The sequence below is a fragment of the Myxine glutinosa genome, chromosome 1, assembly GCF_964187855.1.
Source record: "Myxine glutinosa chromosome 1, kmMyxGlut1.1, whole genome shotgun sequence".
Classification (NCBI taxonomy): Eukaryota; Metazoa; Chordata; class Myxini; order Myxiniformes; family Myxinidae; genus Myxine; species Myxine glutinosa.
The window spans coordinates 121548687-121555822 of NC_136261.1; positions in this window are offsets into that span (position 1 = coordinate 121548687).

Consider the following 7136-nt stretch of genomic DNA (forward strand, 5'->3'; position numbering starts at 1 on the left):
ATGGTACCTCTCCCTGTTCTTTCATTAAATCCAGCTCCTTGAGTTTAATTTCCTGCTGAAGCGCCAAGTCCCGTTCCCTTAACTCCCTTTCGGCTTTTCTCTCCTCTGCTTTTTTCTCTTCTAACCTTTCCTGGAGTTCTCGTTCAACTCTCCTTTCCTCTGCTTTTTTCTCTTCTAACCTTTCCTGGAGTTCTCGTTCAACTCTCCTTTCCTCTGTTTTTCTTTCCACGAGTTCTCTTTCCTGTGCTGCTCTTCTTTCCTCGAGTTCTCTTGCAGCTCTCCTTTCCTCTGATTTTAACCTTTCCTGGCTCTGCAATTGCATCTCCAGTTTCCGGAGCTCCACATTTTGTTGTTCCTCGGGTAACCAATCCAAGGCTCCCTCTTTCCATGTTCCTTGTCCCACCAGAGATTGTATCACCACTGTCTGCATCTCTGCCTTCTTCATATTAGTTCGGACCTCCAAGCTAAAATGTTTGGCCAATATCAAGAGTTCCAATTTTAGTAACGCTCGGAACTGTGCCTCACTAGGGGTCGCTGCAAACTTCTCTGCATCAAACTCCATGATGACTATACGTTAGCACCTGTTAACCTTCACACAAGAAATTATAAAAAAACCCAAAATATTTTTTTTTTTTTTTTTTTTTTTTTTTGTATACTGAATCGAGGCTCGTGAAAGAGCTAACATTTATTTCACAAACAAATCAACCAGACAAACAAAATATACAAAAGAGGGAGCGGAAGCCAAGATGGGGAGAGAAGGGGAAGCACACAACCACAACATTTGAGAGCAGGGAGAAGTGTGGGAGGGAGAGGGCTTGGGGGCAGGAGGCGTGGGAAGGGGAAGGGGGGGGGGGGGGGGGAGAGGTATAAAACACATGGGGACCGAAATTAGCGGGGGTAGAAAAGATCAAGGTTTTGGATGGGGGAGGATAAGAGATGGTGGTGAACAGCTGTTTTAAAGACCTGGAGGGTAGAGTGGGATTGAAGAGAGTGAGGGAGTTTGTTCCAGAGGCGGGAGAAAAGAGGAATGAAGGAGTGAAGGTGAGCAGAAAGTCTTGATTTTGATTGTTTGTTTGTTTTTGGAAAAATTTGGGAATGTTGGAAAAAGTTCAAAATTTGAGAATTCTGGGAATGTTAGGGAATTCTTTCCCGGACGAAATTTAGGGAATTTTTTTATTTATCCCGGACGAAGACCCAATTTCGAGCCCACGAGTCAATTGGACGAGCCCCCAATTTCTGTTACGTGTTCCTCCCCGACCTCCTGGTCTCGGTATACCTCCAAACCCCGAGAAGAGCCACGGCAGAAAAATATGTTATTCCGTGTCAAACTCAATATTGAAACCACACCAATGGTTATCCACAAACAAAGAATATATTAAAAGGCACACAGGAAGAACAATACAACAATGACAGCAATCAACCATGCAATCAATATCTTGAGATGGTACCATCTTCTCTAGTAACCTAACTCAAACTCACTGCACTCCCAGTGAATGGAACAGAACACTCCTCAATGTCTCTATAACTCAGAGGGGATCCCGGCGAAGAGGCGATGAGGCGCAGAGGCGATGAGGCGAGTAAGGAGGTGTAGGCAAGGTGTGGACTGTCACATGGTCCAAATCAACAACAAACTGGCGGTGGAAAGGGAAATCCTAAAGATGCGATCCAGACGTGCACATTCACCGTTCAATCCGCGAACCGCAGTGTAATCTTCACACGCCGCTTTAGTGCACACCCATCCCCGGCAGACCACTGGAGGGTGAGACCAGCTGAAGTGGCAAAAACCTTGTTCAGTGAACGACGCGCGAGGGTCAAAATGGCGGACGGCTCTTACTCGAGCCGAAGCCTCTAGGCAAGGATTCTCCGGAACCTCAACGCCTATACCTGACTACGCAGGTTTTTCAATACTCCCGCGATAACACAAATCGCAGGACTCCAAGTTTACTCGCGACATTTTCTCGACCACGCTCGGTACGGAGCTTCAAGACACGTGCCTTTCCACTTCTTCCTCACGCCTTCATCTTCCTCTCTCCCGTCGTCTTCCGGTGCTCGATCCTGTTTCCTGTCTCGTTTTTTCCATGGGCGCTTTTAACCTTTTAACCACAATAACCATTTTCCTAAAACAACAATAACCATAATCGCCGTTTCCTTCAAACCCCAATAATAATAATGATAATAATACATAACCAGAAATGTTTCAAGTGGATGGAAGCCACAACCACGGAAGTGCCGAATCCGTAACAATACAGTAGTTATTAGTCCGCCAATGGTTGTTCCTGGAATTGAAGTTTCGATGCAAAAGGCGAAGTCTTGTAACACTCCGAGTCCCGACTAATTTCCTTTTGTGCTTCACTTAAGAAGCCGATCGTCAGTCGTACATGCATGGAGGGAGCTACGAAAGCTGCTTATATGGAAAAACCTCCCCAACTTTCGACGCATACAGTTCACAAGCCAGAGAAATTCCAGGATACCAAGTATAAGACTATTTATTCAAAACAAACACAGCAATTCGCAAACATTCATATGTATATGCACAGTATGGTGTTCATATATTATGTACGCATATTTTGGTACTTGCTCGTTATGCATTTGCACATGTTCATGATATCACGATTCCCAGCGACCATTACCAAAATACATATCAGAATACATATCGTATGAACTTGAACCCAGTAAATCATATACTTCCCTTGAGCCAGAAACTCTTACATTGATTCTCTGTACAGAGTGATTTGATAAACTATTGAACACAAAATATGACATTCAAGATACACAGATAAGGTACCTTCTCCGAGGTGATTTTATTCCCTTGCCATGACTTTTTAAGAAGCCACCTCGTTGTTGTTTTTATGAATGGGGGAAGTACCTCTATCTCAGTTGTCAGTTAGAGGGAGTATCATTTGGAGCTCATTAAGAAGCATGCCCTATAGTGTATGATGGGGTGGGAATGCTTTGGCCCTTCAGAGATCTGGTTGCCCATGCATGTACTCAGGACCAAATTTCGGGGCAACCTGGGCACCAGGCTCATGGGGCATCAGCTTCTGGGCTTGGGTGCACCGGTTACGAAGGGAAACAAGGAAATTTTCCATTCGGCCCATCATGCCTGTGATCCACCAACACCAGATTAAATAAATCTATCAAACTAACGGCTTCATTTTGTTGGAGGAGAGTGGCGATGGGAACATGTGGCAGCTCAGAGGTATCACAAGGGTAAGGGTGTTAAAAAGTAATATAAACTTTTTTCCTATTTTTGGGGGGGGGGGGGGCGGAATTGTGTGGGAAGGAGGGGTGGGCGAAAGGGGTTTTAGAGTAAAGAAAGTACAACACCGGCCACATACTATCCCGTGATGAGTCCCTCTCGCAAACATTACAATCAGCACAGGTGAACGCAACCCCCCACACATACCCAAATTACACAGAAGTCCCACCAAAATCCATGTACCCCTATATCGTATATCTCCAATGCTTATCGGTACCTATCTACTGTTTCTGCTGTCACTACCTTTGCAGGGAGACCATTCCATGCATCAAATATTCCCCTGAGTAAAAGACCCTTGCCTTACTACCCTCTTAACTCAACTACCCAGCTGTGGTAGATTCAAGGCAGCAGAAAAGCTGCAAACAGGTTGTGCTCTTGTTTCAGCAAGATTCATTTGGTGGAGAAAGCGCACAGAATCGCAGGCCACCGTGTGCCCAAATAGAATATTGTTCAGGTCCGAAGCCCATGCTTGGACCCAATTCCCCAGTGGACAATGTTCTCTTCCAGCGGATCATCCAGCTGCGTCGTGGTGAATGTGCTTCCAGTGAATTTTCACCACTGAAGTACATCCTTTTACTCTTACAGGATGGCACCAAGCCAAAGTGTACATTTTGAGAATTATTTGTTGTGCCGCAACAACTCAACCTTCCCTCTCAAGAATGTTAAAAGTCGTAATATGTCGAGAGGCAGTTATATGTGGCTAATGAACTAGCAACACATAAAGCACGTCAAGAGAGTGTTTTTTTTGTTTTTTTTAAGGCAGATCTTTAAACATGAAAACACTAAGAGTGTGCAGGGTGTTCATAAACACTTCGCTTGCTCGGCTCAGCAGGGGTGTTTGAAGGACGAGGGCGAGATGCTGTTCCCTCCAGCAATGAAAACGCTTGGCCTGAACCTCCCTTGGGGCCCAAATGTGTCAAAACCATAATTAAATCTGTCAAGTATGTTTTGAAAAAGGAAGCTGAGTTTTGTCTACGGCTTTGGTGTGTGTGCAATGGCACGAAAGCCAGAAATGAGCTATTGTGGTATTTGTTGTGGATTAGGATGCTTTTGTTGCAAACAAAAGTCCCTCTTCCATCGGTGGTAAACCACAGTAAGATTTGTCAGCTAGGCCACGTTTGTCAATACACCATGAATGCACCTTTAATAGCATTATAAGAGCCATTATTATTTACTAGCAAATACCACACGATGCTTCAATGATGGGAATACCAAGAGAGGGGGGGGGAGAGAGAGGAGAGAGAGAGAGAGAGAGAGAGAGAGAGAGAGAGAGAGAGAGAGAATGAATGAAAGAATGAAAGGGGGGGAGAGAGAGAGAGAGAGAGAGAGAGAGAGAGACAGGGACAGGGACAGAGACAGAGACACACAGAGAGAGAGACTTTTGAGGTCCTTTTATTACAAAATTATAAAAGTGTGTGTATAACTGTATATACAATTTACAAATCAAAAATCCCAACAAAACAGGAGAGAATATGAAAGGGGGGAAGAGAGAGAGAGAGAGAGAGAGAGAGAGAGAGAGAGAGAGAGAGAGAGAGAGAGAGAGAGAGAGAGAGAGAGAGAGAGAGAGAGAGAGAGAGAGAGAGAGACACAGAGACAGAGACACACAGAGAGAGAGACTTTTGAGGTCCTTTTATTACAAAATTATAAAAGTGTGTGTATGTACAATTTACAACTCAAAAATCCCAACAAAACAGGAGAGAATATGAAAGCCAGGAAACAAGGAGAGTATAACAATTAATATAGAAAACATAAAAAAAAAAAAACATTTTACAAAAACATAAAATAAAGCAATACTACGAAAATATACAAAGACTTGATTATTTAAGAAAGATAATACCAACTCATTTTGGCGGACTTCACAGACATTTTCCAAACACCATTTTCCCACAAACTCATCAAGTCCAGCCATGGTCTTGGAAAAATTATATTCAAGTCTTAACCTAGCAGAAACAAGCGCACTGAAAAACGTCATGATGTTGCATTGGTGAAGCGGTTTACCGTTACGCTTCTCCTTTCTGGACAAGTATGTGGCAAGTTTTGCTGTGCTACAAAAAACACAACAACTCATACTTTTTGTCTTGTTGACGTTGCTTTTTGAACCCAAACATAAAGGAACTAAAAGTAAATCTGAAATTCATTTTGTGTGACACAAAGGTTAACTAGTTAAATAAAAGAAAAAGTCCTTCACAGCCAATAAAAATGGAATACATCCTCATTTACAGAGCAAAAGGGGCAGCATGCAGATATTGGGGCAAAATTCCTCACATATGTATTGCATGGGATGATCCAGTGGGCAATGCGCCACTGGAGATCTCCTGTTCTTTTGTTGATTTGCTTACAATACATCGATACCCATACAGGTTCAGTGGGGGGGCCGGCAGGGAGTAGTCTCTTCCAGTGTGTTACTCCGATTAATGGAGAAACACCGAGAATTAGAGATATACAACACTTATACAGGATCTTGCTGCTTGCAGCTTGTAATTCATTTGTTCCTGTGCTAACAGGTGGAAGTTCTCTGGGGGAGCAGTCAAAAATCAGTTTCGGGAAATATGACCCATCAGGATGTCCATGTGTATTCTGAGTCCATAATAACCATAGCTGATGACATTTTTGTATGACTTTCCTCATTATTAAGCCGATTGTCCTCTTGGACTGAATTCCTGTCGTATTTGAAATTTCTTTTACGGTCTTCCACCCAACACCGGAGTTTGGCCGTAGGTGCCATACTTTGTTTATGCCTGCATCAATGAAGCGTTGGCACAAATCACGGCTCTTGAATACATCAGGGAAGAGAGGGTTGAAAAACAGAGGTTCAACTTCAAACATCCCTGGGGAGTATGTGTCCACTTTGCGACTCAACGTAAGAAGGCATTGAGAAAGCTTTGGTAGAATACACAAGTTTGGCTTTTTACATTCGCATTTTTAGAAGTTTGGCTAATCGATGCAAGTCAGGATAATTGGTGCAAAATGAACGTCAGATGTGAATTTTTCTCAGGAATTATTGGCCTTTATGCACCCACACCTTCAACATGTCCACCTCCACTTTCAACACAAAGCTCACAGCGGCGGAGCATGCCCTGAACTGCTCGTCTAACCATAGCCGGGTCATTGCGCAAAGCATCCACTTCATGTCGAATATGGCCCTGCAATTCGTCAAGATCACGGGGAGGAGTTATGAACACCTTGTTCTTTAAATATCCCCAAAGGAAATAATCACATGGTGTGAGGTCAGGTGATCTTGGCGGCCATTCCACTGCATGGTTGAGGGCGATGACTCGGTCTCCAAAGAGTTCCCTCAGACAATCTCGGATAGCGATAAGACGATGTGCTGGGGCGCCGTCTTGGGCCCACCAGAGATATCTGAAGACACCACGAACCTGTCGCTCAAAGTTCTCCTCCAGCTGTGGTAAAACTTCATCATTGATCATCTGCAGATACCTGTTACCATTGACATTCCTTTGAAATAAAAATGGTCCGATTACCTGACCACTTCCACAAAGTCCCAACCAAACAGTCCACTTTTGTCGATTCATGTTGGTGTCAAAATTAAATTCCGGGGGTTGTCCTGTCAGTGCATATTCAAGAACATTATGGGTATTGACCTTGCCATCCATGGCGAAAGCAGCTTCGTCGCCGGTAACGAGATACCGCAGGAAATTGACATCTGCTTCGCAACGTGCTATCAACCATTTGGCAAGCACCAGCCTCCTAGCAAAATCCCCTGGCGTAAGTTGATGCCGGATGTAAATCCGATATGCATGTTGGTGGAGGTCCAGTCGTGTGATTCGGTTGAATGTTGCCGAAGGCAATCCCGTCCCATTTCGTCTTGCGCTGGTATCCCTATGATGCTCCAAAACTTGCTGCCTTACTGCTGCAA